This window comes from Vicia villosa, linkage group LG1, assembly GCF_029867415.1.
Source record: "Vicia villosa cultivar HV-30 ecotype Madison, WI linkage group LG1, Vvil1.0, whole genome shotgun sequence".
Classification (NCBI taxonomy): domain Eukaryota; kingdom Viridiplantae; phylum Streptophyta; class Magnoliopsida; order Fabales; family Fabaceae; genus Vicia; species Vicia villosa.
In genome coordinates, this window is record NC_081180.1 from 196106811 (window position 1) to 196118440 (window position 11630).

Below are 11630 nucleotides of genomic sequence, written 5' to 3' on the forward strand. Positions count from 1 at the left end.
TTTTCAAGGAAACTAAATAACGAACGTTTTGAACTTCATAGAAAGAGAGAAACGGAGAAAGGACTTAAGGATCTATACCATGGATTACGAAAGAAAGAGAGCTAGGAAATACACCTTCAAGATTCCTAAGGTCGAAGAATTGGAAAAGCTCGGAAAACTGGTGGTCAACCCCCAAGCTTTCAAGGAGAAGTATTGAAAACTTCCTCCTCTTCTCAATACCAACACTGTGGATGGGATCCTTCCCGCATTGCTACAGTTTTATGATCCAACGTATCACTGTTTCACCTTTCCAGATTATCAACTCATGCCTACGTTGGAGGAGTACTCACGTCTGATTGGAATACCCGTGTACGCGCAAGATCCGTACTCCAGTTTGGAAAAGAATCCTAACGACATTATCATTGCTGCAACTACTCCCTTAAACATGGTCGACATCAGAACTCATATGGTGAGTAAAGGAGGAATTCAAGGATTACCCTCCAAGTTCCTATTTGATCAAGCTTGGTACTTTGTCAGCATCCAAGATATGAGCGCTTTTGAGGAAATCTAGGCTTTGCTTATCTACAGATTGTTTTTGTTTCCTAACATTGACAACTTCGTCGACATCAACGCAATTAAGATCTTCTTAATTGGAAATCCAGTTCGAACCTTGCTTGCAGATGCTTATCACTCTGTGCATTCAAGAAACCTGCAGCGAGAAGGATTAATTACATGCTGCGTACCATTGCTATGCGAATGGTTCGTCTCGCACCTGCCAAAGCCTAGCACTTTCTAGAACATGAGGAATGGCCTTCACTGGTCACAGAAAATCATGTCCCTCACTCACTCAGACATTGATTGGTGTAGTCCTGACAACGACGAAACCAAGATCATCTTCAGTTGTGGAAGTTATCCCAACGTACCCCTTATTGGAACTAAGGGAGGAATAAGTTATAATCCAGCTTTAGCCCGTCGTCAATACGGCTATCCCATGAAAAATATACCAAGTAGTATTCAATTGGAGGGTCTGTTCTTCAAGAACATCGACGATCACGGTAACATGCTGAAGAAGAAAATTGTTCAAGCCTGGCGTCTTGTTCACAACAAAGGGAGAAGATTGTTAGGAAAACATCTTTGCATCTCCCTGGATCCTTACCTCCAATGGGTACGCATCAGGGCATTCAAGCTCAGGATGCCATATCAGCATCAAGAACCTATTCCCCTAAGGGAACCAATATTCCTTTTCTCCACCGATGTTGAGAAACTGCAAGCGGCATTAAACAAAGTATGCCAAGAAAGGAATGCTTGGAGAAACAAGTATCGAATCGTCAACACGGAAAACGTTGAGATTCAGAACATCCTAAGAAGGAAGGATGAGTTACTTGAAGTACTCGATCGACAAGTGACACAATCGTCACTTTCTCATCATATCACTCATGCTTCCTGGATCATCGATCAGCTCACGTCAGAGAATGCTCAGCTCAAGAAACAGAAGAAAATGTTAGAACATGAAGTCGGCTCGTCGTCAAAGTTTTAGAGTCCTTTCTCTCTGTTTCTGTGTATTTCCCTTTTCAAAGTGTGTAAAAAATGGTGTTTCGCTTAATCAATAAAAGTTTGATGTTTCATAACGTAATTATGGTGTTTCCTTGAAAAATATTAACTTAATTGCACATCATGCATCGCTTTAGTCGTACGCACTGACACGAGAATTATCGCGGATCTAATCGTCACTTTCCTTTCTCTAGAAAGAGAGGAGGAGATGGAGGTGAACAAAGGCATTCCAGCTGTCTCATTCATACAACACTCGTTCAAGTCGCAAGAAGAGAATGGACGACTTAGAGCAAGAGAATGGAGAACTCAGAGAAGAGGTTACTGTCATACCCCAATTTTTGACCTAAGATACCACCTCATATCATTTGCATATGCATCATTTGCATCTCTAACAAATTGCATAGCTTGTGTTTGCTACTTGTGACTCAGCAGGGTTTAATCAAGAAACCACTCATCAGTACAAGTAACAATCAACTAGGGTTTTGTTCTCCCTTCATCTCAAATGAATCATCTTCATCAACAATCAACATTTGGTCCTCAGAGATTCATTTCAACAAGCTCAGCAGCTTTGAATCAATCAGATTAGGGTTTTGACTGAAGACAGTATACTCCTGACTTTTGCTCAGGATTTGACCTAATGACTTGGGACATGACCTCAAGACCCCAAGTGCATCATTTTGGCCTAATCCATTGGCTCATAACATCTCCTACACAAAGATTGATCAGACAAATCCTCAGATCAGAGTTTTGAACTATCAGGGACTGAAATCAGGGATCACATTTGGGAAACCCTAAAAACCCCCAGGAAGTCAATCAAAGGTTTCAATCATCCTCAAATAATCCCTATGACAATATCCAATGGAGATTACATCTCAATTCAAGATCCACAGTCATCAATTTCATCTGGTCGACAATTAGGGTTTTTGACCTAATTCACTGAATAACTGACTTTTTAATCAGGACATGGTGTCACAACTCAAACCATGGCTCAATATCCTCTAATGCTTCAATGTGATCCATTCATACCATTCATTTGATGAGGATAGCCTGTTTCATTGAAAACTCCAGAAACGCGATTCGTCTGAAAAAGTCAACTGTACAAGATCACCATTGACTTTTGGGGAATTTTGGTCAACCATGACTTTTGAAGTTTTTAATCATCAATATATGATATGAGAAGTCATTTGATCAAGAAAAATCAAGAAAATCAATCAAGAATCAAAAAGTCAAAAGTTTGACTTTCATACTTAGAAAAATTTCTAAGTGTTTTTCAAGGGTTTTTTCCAAACTTTGAAAGGGAATAACTCAAAATTTCACCTACAAACTGAAAAAAACTTCCAACATGAAAGTTGTAGATTTTGATCCAATGAACAACTTTGTCACATATAATTTTTTTTCATAAGATCAACCATTTAAGAGATATGGAGCATCAAAGTTGGTATCTTATGAAAATTTCACTTAAAACTTCATTTTTCTCAAAGTTCATGGATCTTTTTCACCCACTTCCTTAAGGATCTTGAAGAAACTTTCAACTAGGGTTTTGAAGTGTGTAATATGAGCTTTCCAAAATGTCCAAGAGCATGAAAAAATATGGAGTGTAGCCATGGTTTTGAATTTTGACATTAGTGAACTTTTCACTTGAAATTACATGCCATTTTCACTAAGTTATGAACCAATTTGCCAAATGATCCAAGTAATGATGCATAGAAGCAATAATTGGTAGATATTTTCTGATTTGAGATCAGAATGGAAGAGGATAAGAAGCTTGAGAAATAACCATGGTTAAGTCACTTTTAACCATTTGCATTTAATGTGAAAGATTCCATTTTATCTCTTAAGCCAAATCATCATTCTTGATCAACTTGCAAGAGCTTTGTATTCAGAAACTTTGGCCTATAAATAGAGGTGCAAATCACTCTTCAATTCACACCAAAACCTCACAATTATAGGTTTTCTCTCTTCTTTCTTGAATTACAAGTTTCATAGTTTTCAAAGAGGTAGAAAACTCAACCTCCAAATCATTGAAGTTATGGCCAAAGTGATGGTTCTAACAACTCATAAACATCATATGGGATGTGTTTGAACCACTCACACACCCCAAATCACCCCAAAACTCAGATTCACTTTTCAACCTCCATATGAACATCAAATGAGCCTTATCATGCCAAAATCCACACAAGCTCATTTCTGTCCAAACTAATGCTTCAAACACATTCCATATATCATATATGAGCTATACCAATCATCATCCATGACCTGAAACACCTCCATCATCAGATTCGATCCTCACTCCAAGCAACTGCAGATCGGGTCCCATGACTATGCTCAGATGAATTCAATTTGTTCCAGACATCCAGACACCTTCCATAATCATCATAGAAGCTATTCAGATTGATACAAAGCATCTGTAACACCTCCAGATCAAAATCCAATTCTCAGTTTGGCCGTTTTTGAGGTAAGTGCACTTGAACTTCAAACTCAACTCTCCACGCATCATAAATGAAATATGAACATACCATCTCATTTCTGCACACATGAGGATCATTAACCCTCAATCAATTGCATCATAATTTGCACATACACGATTTCACGATCAAATTCAGTTTTAGGGTTCTTCATGTTCATGCGAAAATTGACCCCCTTAGAGTGAAAATAAATGAAATTAAAGGCCATCATCATGTTCCTCGTGAAAAACCGAGTGAGATAGACCCTTTGATTAATCAAAACAACACAGTTTTGAAGATTTTTGAAAATCAGTTGAAGGTGTGTTCTTGGCGCCAGTTTTGGTTTGGAAATTTCAAATGCTAAGTTTAAAATATAATTCAATAGAAGCATGTATATTACAAGCTGCGCGCGCAGCTCAGTTGGCAAGTGTTTTGAGTTGTGAGAGAGAGGGCGTGGGTTCAAACCCTAGTGGAGACAAAACCAATTTTTTACCACTTGTTTTCTTTCATTTTTTAACAAACTTCATCAATTAATTTAACCAATCAAAATTCATTATTTTTTCTTCATTTTTTACACACTTCTTATTTAATATACCTATTTTGACAATATCAAAAAAAATCATCAAAAAATATTTATTTAATATGTTTTTATTTAGGTTTAAAATGACTTATTTTTAAGTATTTTTAATACTTTAAATATTGTTTTTTTCATTTAATTTTTTAACCTAATCACTTGTAAATTTTTTTTTGTGATCAAACCATAATCATTTAGGTCTTAATTAAGCATTAAAACTTGTTTTAACTTAATTAAGTTGACTTTTGTCAAAATCAAATCGTTTTAAAACAAGCGATCGCGATTCTTTTCAAAAAAACGATAAACCATTTCTTTTTGATTCTCAAAGAAAACTTTTGATGAAATCTTTTTAATTGATCAATTGATTTTCAAAACGAAGTGGGGCCTCTCGAATATTAGAGAGTGTAAGTCCCATTTCATTTATTTTCTTACAGTTTTCAAAACATTTTTTAAAAAAAACAATAAAACTTCTTCAAAATAAACAATTTTCAAACAATTTTCAAATCATTTTCAAAGCAACAAAACTCCAAAGAAACAAAACTTTTCAATATACCATGGGCCTCCATGTAGGTATAAGTCCCGAGCCCTTTCGTACATACCCATTCCAGTACATGAAATTAGGTATTTCATTGTACGCTTTTTTGTACATACACTTTTTTGTACATATCTCAATCAATGTGTTTTTTAAACTTTGAATAACAAACCAAAAATGAAGGTTTCTTTAAATCTTCCCAAAAATACCATGGGCCTCCATGTAGGTATAAGTCCCAAGCCCTTTGTAAATACCTGTTTACATAGCTTTGAATAAACTCAAGTGGACCTCTCCCCGAGTGTGAGTCCCGAGCCCTGTGTATACAAATGGATCATGCTTACAGGTATATTTCCTTCATAAACTCCACTATATACACACACTTTGTCATATATGTATAACTGTTCATATTTGTTCATGTACTTGTTCATATTTGTTCGTACTTGTTCGTACTTGTGATTGTGTTATATGCTTATTCAACTTAGTACAACACTAGGTTCCCCATAGCCTCCTATTGGGCTTCGTGCAAAGAATCTCCCTAGTTTAGGTTAGGACATAGAGTATGGTTTCCCGGTGAAATCGCTCTAAGAACTCAAACCAACTATACCATGCCTCCCCTTGGGCTTTGTACAAACGAGTGTCCCTCCCATAGCCTCCTCTTGGGCTTACAATGCAAGGACCCTGGATTGTCCCTCCCATAGCCTCCTCTTGGGCTTACAATGCAAGGACCCTCGGATAGCCTCCTCTTGGGCTTCGTACAAGGACCCACGGGCTTCTTATAAGCATCCCCCAATATCCAAAACAAATACCCTAGGAGATTAGACATTTTTCATCTCTATGCTAGGAGTATCTCTTCTATATCATCACAAACAATCAATCAATCAATCAAACTTTTTTACCACAAGGCTGGCTAATCAATCAAACTGTTTTACCACCGTACTGGATGATTAATCAAAGTTTTTGTCACAAGGCTGACTTCATTGAAACTTTTGCCACAAGGCTGGCTGATTAATCAAAGTTTTTGTCACAAGGCTGACTTCATTGAAACTTTTGCCACAAGGCTGACTTCATTGAAACTTTTGCCACAAGGCTGGCTGATTAATCAAAGTTTTTGTCACAAGGCTGACTTCATTGAAACTTTTGCCACAAGGCTGGTTAAACAAACAAAAACATCTTTATCATTCTAAGCACCCTAAGTGGCATGGCCCCGGGCTTATAATGAAAAGATTTTCAAACAAATCAAATAGATGTATGTGATGATATAGATTAGATACATCTAGCATTTAGACGACATTTGTCTATTTTCCTTTGCTTCCACTAGCATAAGTGGGAACTACGATTGCTCTGACTTTCTCAACATCCCTTTGAGAATACGTAGGCACAAGGTCGATCCTTGGCGAGCAAAACAAAACAAAAAAAAAACCATTCAAACCTTAGCACCCGTAGACCCGAGCTACAGATGCTCTGATTCCCTTTAAGGGATATGTATGCAGAGGATCGCGATGATCTTTGCGAGCATAATCAAACAAACACCTTAGGTCCCACCTATTTCACAAACAGAACCTTCACCGTAGCATAGAATAAAAAACAATAAAGAACCCTGTAGAGTACTACAGATACGTTGGGTGCTAATACCTTCCCTTCGTATAACCAACCCTCTTACCCAAGATCTCCCCCACCTTTTAGGTTATTGCAGCTTTTTCCCTTTTCCTCCTTTGGAAATAATAAAAAGTTTGGTCGAAATAAAAGAAAAATCATTTTTTTTGAGCACTCGAGCCCAAAGAAGGCATCAGGTGTCTCATCCCACAAAAAAGAGGAACAAAACGATTTTTCGCCCGCGACAGTTACTACTCTCAAAGATGCTGTTGAAAGGCTCAATAGTATGGTAGAAGCCCTAGTGGTTGCACAGAATCGACCAACGCCAGAAGAACCACAAAGGACTGTGGTTTTCGAGACTGTTTCTACTCCTATTCCTCAATATACCATGTCGCCTAACCGACCTTGGGGCATGCCGTATAACTTTATTCTGGACGGGTACATACCCCCAGTTTCTGAAGTTCCAAGAGCTACAATGGATATGTGTCCATCGAAGGGTTACAGACCTCTGGAAATTGAAGTTCCAAGAGCAACGGCAATGGGTTACGCACAACAAAATGCTGAAATTCCAAGATCTGCCGTCATGGCTTCTCCACAGCCGATTATGCATACTTTTCCTCCACCGGGCGGACAAGTATATCATCACGCTCCCAGTGAAGATGCTGGCGTGTATGAAATATTGGACGAGTTCTAGGAACAATTTCTGCAAATGCAGAAGGAACTCAAGACTCTCTGAGGACAAGATCTATTTGGAAAGAATGCTGCAGACCTCTGTCCGGTTCCAAATGTTAAGATTCCTCACAAATTCAAAGTACCAGAGTTCGAGAAGTACAAAGGGAATTCATGCCCACAAAGTCACCTCGTGATGTACGCTCGAAGGATGTCAACTCAGACTGATAATCAACAATTGCTCATCCATTATTTTCAAGACAGCCTGACTGGTGCTGCACTCAAATGGTACATGAACTTGGACAGTTCAGAGATTCGTACTTTTCGAGACCTCGGAGAGGCCTTCGTCAAACAGTATAAGTACAATCTGGATATGGCTCCCGACAGAGATCAACTCCAGGCCATGACTCAAAAGGATAAAGAAAGCTTCAAGGAATACGCTAAGAGATGGCGTGAAGTTGCTGCTCAAATCTGTCCACCTCTTGAAGAGAAAGAAATGACAAAAATCTATCTCAAGACTTTGAGTCCATTTTACTACGGACGAATGGTTACCGGCGCCCCAAGTGACTTTACCGAAATAGTAAACATGGGCGTACGTTTAGAAGAAGCAGTTCGAGAAGGGCGCTTGAACAAAGAACCAGAATCTTCTATTGGTCCTAGGAAGTACGAAAGTTCTTTCCAGAAGAAAAAAGATCAAGACGTCAGCAATGTCTTGCACAAGGCTAGAAAAAGGTTTCAACCTCAGGTTGCAACAATAACTCCGGTTGTTAACTCAGCGCCAGCTTATCAACCTCAGGTTTCGCAACAACCATTTCAACAAAGGTCGCAACAACCTCAGCAACAAGTTCGACCTCCAAATTACAACAATCGGGCACAAAGGTATCCTCCCTTTGACCCCGTACCAATGCCGTATGCGGAATTGTTTCCAACACTACTGGCCAAAGGACTCATTCAGACAAAAAGTCCTCCGAATCCTGCAAATGAATCTTCACCATGGTTCAAGGCTGACCAATCTTGTCCCTATCATTAGGGGGCACCAGGTCACAACATTGAGATTTGTCTCCATTTCAAGATCGACGTCCAAAGATTAGTGAAGAGCGGAATGCTATCCTTCAAAGATACTAATCCTAACGTCCAAGCAAATCCTTTGCCGCAACATAAAGAAGCTTTAGTAAATCTGATAGATCAACACCCCAATATCATTCAAATCTACTACATCCGTCAGATAGGGGAAAATCTCGTCAAAATGCACGCTAGACAAGCTGGGTACGGCCATGTGCCACCTCACAACTACTTCACATGTAAAATTTGTCCAAAGGATAATCAAGGATGTACCGTAGTTCAAGCTGCATTACAAGAACAAATGGACTTAGGATGGATTCAACACATCCGAGTCAAAACTGAGTACGACGTCAACATGGTTCAAGGATGTCCAGGAGAATACAAGATCTACAAAGTTGAAGATCTCGAAGGATCGGTAGTCAGGTTCCATAAGACTTTAAATGGACTTGCCTACTTTGGAACGAATTTCCATCCTTATAGTAGATGCAGAATTTGTCGAAGAAATTCACGAGGATGTTTGCGCGTTCGCAACGACATTCAGAAACTAATGGATGACAATACCATTACAGTTCTTGCCAACAGAGAAGATGACGAAGTCTTTACCATATCTCCTCAAAATAATCAAGATGAACCAATGCAAGTTAAGTACGACAGCCGAAAGACAGCAATTGCTCCGTTAGTTATCTACTTACCAGGTCCTGTACCGTATGAGTCCAGCAAGGCTATACCATACAAATACAACGCTACATTCATTGAAAATGGTATGTAAATACCATTACCGTCTGTTGTCAACATTGCTGACGTTATTCGAGTCACCAGAAGTGGACGAGTCTTCAACAGAACAACAAAAAATGTGGAGAAATCTTCTGAAGAAACACCACATAGGCAAGACAATCATCCGACCAATGATGTTCAAGCGAAAGAAAACAATGAGATCTTGAAATTAATCCAGAGGAGTGAATACAACATTATAGATCAACTGCTACATACTCCGTCTAGGATATCTGTTCTCTCCCTGCTATTGAGTTCTGAGGCTCATAGGGAAGCTCTACAGAAAGTTTTGGAACAAGCTTTTATAGAACCAAGCGTTACTGTAGGGCAATTCAACAATATTGTTGCCAACATCTCCGCAGGAACTAACCTGAGTTTCTGTGGCGAAGATCTTCCTGAAGAAGGAGAGGACCATAATCTGCCACTCAACATCTCAGTTAACTGCATGGGTGATGTACTCACAGGAGTCCTAATAGACAATGGATCCTCTCTCAACGTCATGCCCAAATCAACATTGTCAAGATTATCCTTCAAGGATTTCCCGCTAAGGGACAATCACGTCATCGTCAAGGCATTTGATGGATCGAGGAAGTCAGTTTTTGGAGAAGTAGATCTTCCCATAACTATTGGACCTCAGACGTTCAAAATCACTTTTCAAGTTATGGATATCCTAGCATAATACAGTTGTTTGCTAGGTCGCCCATGGATTCATGAGGCTGGGACAATTACTTCAACACTTCATCAGAAACTGAAGTTCATTAGAAATGACAAATTGGTAACCGTATGTGGAGAACGAGCTTTAATCGTCAGCAACCTGTCATCATTCTCCGACATAGAACCAAAAGAAGTCGCTGGAACTAAATTCCAAGCACTTTCCTTGGATAAGGAAAAAGGAAAGGAGAAAGCAGCGTCTATTTCTTCTTACAAAGATGCAATCCAAGTTGTAAAGGATGGCACTACCAGTGGTTGGGGGCACATTGAGATTCCTACCAACAACAAGAACAGAACAGGAGTTGGATTCTTTCCAACAACATCAAAGGCTATTCCAGGAATTGAGGTAGTTCTTCCAATTCAAGAAACTTTCCGCAGTGGAGGTTTTCTTCAACCTGTTCAGCAAATAGTCAATACCATCGGTACGGAAAACACCGATGAAGAGGAATGGCTATCCTATCTTCACAAAGCAGGATACGTCTCCCTATCAGAGTCTGATTCACCTTGCTGTTATCCGACTAAGGAATCTCAAAGTAAGACTCAACCAAGCAGTGACGAAGTTACTAAAAGCTTCACCACCAGAAGTCATGGTTCAATAGAAGAAGTTCCTCCTATCCCCGAAGAAACTTGGGATACATTAGGAGAACCAAGCGGAAAATTCGACTACATGGTGAAATACTCCGCTCCTGAAAGTTCAGAAATCTCTTTTGAAGACATTGTTCCAACTGGATGGAACATTGATTACGAGTACCTTACTCAGCCAAAAGAGATATACAAACCTTGCTATTCATCATCATCAATTGGTGAAGTCATCATCGAGGATTATATCCCCAAGTCACCCACAGAGGCTACGAATTTAGAGTTCATATACTTAGTCAATGCCATCTTGGGAGAAGAGCAAGACCAACATACAGAAGAGGAGGATCTCGAAAGTGTCACCGACAACAAATCTCTCCAATCAGAAGATTGGAAGTTTCCTCAAAAGAAAGTCCGACATACTCCACTTGGAAATGGGTATGCTCACACCGCTCAGTCTGCTGAAGTAGAAGAAGATCGTCTGAGTGTTGCAGAGACAGTGGTTGGTAAATCAAGACCTACCACAGGCCAACTTAAGCCTAAGGTTCTAGATTACCTAGTGCACAATGGGGTTCACCACTATTGGACAGCTGTTGAAGTTTCGACTGTTGTTCGCACTCCTAAGTAGGAACTTTCACCGTTATTTTGTCCTCTTACCATAGCCCAGGGTGAAGAGATGTTTCACAGGGCTTTGCATTTTACTATTTCTTAGGAGAATGTCCCTCTTTGCTTCGCCCAAAGCAATAGAGTTTTATTTTATAGGGTCTTTGTTTCAAGAAATGACTGTCGATAAATAAAAATGTCATTTTGTTCCTTCGTTAGTTTTTCCTTTTCTTTTTTCGGAAATTGGTAATCCTAAAAAACACCCCTAAAAACATCAAAACATTCTATTAACTGCATACACCGAGTCTTCCCTCATTGTCTAAATAAAAATCATCACACATATGCAGATTAATCATAAAACACCCCGTTGAAACGTGCGATCGTATGACTTCTCCAAGCTTTGGGTTCCCTGTATTCGAGGCAGAGGAAGAAGGAGACAAAGCAATATCAAAGGAAATTTCACGGTTACTTCAACAAAGGGAAGAGGCCATTCAGCCATACAATGAGCCTCTAGAGATCATTAATCTTGGTTCTGATAGAAACAAAAAAGAGGTTAAGATTGGAG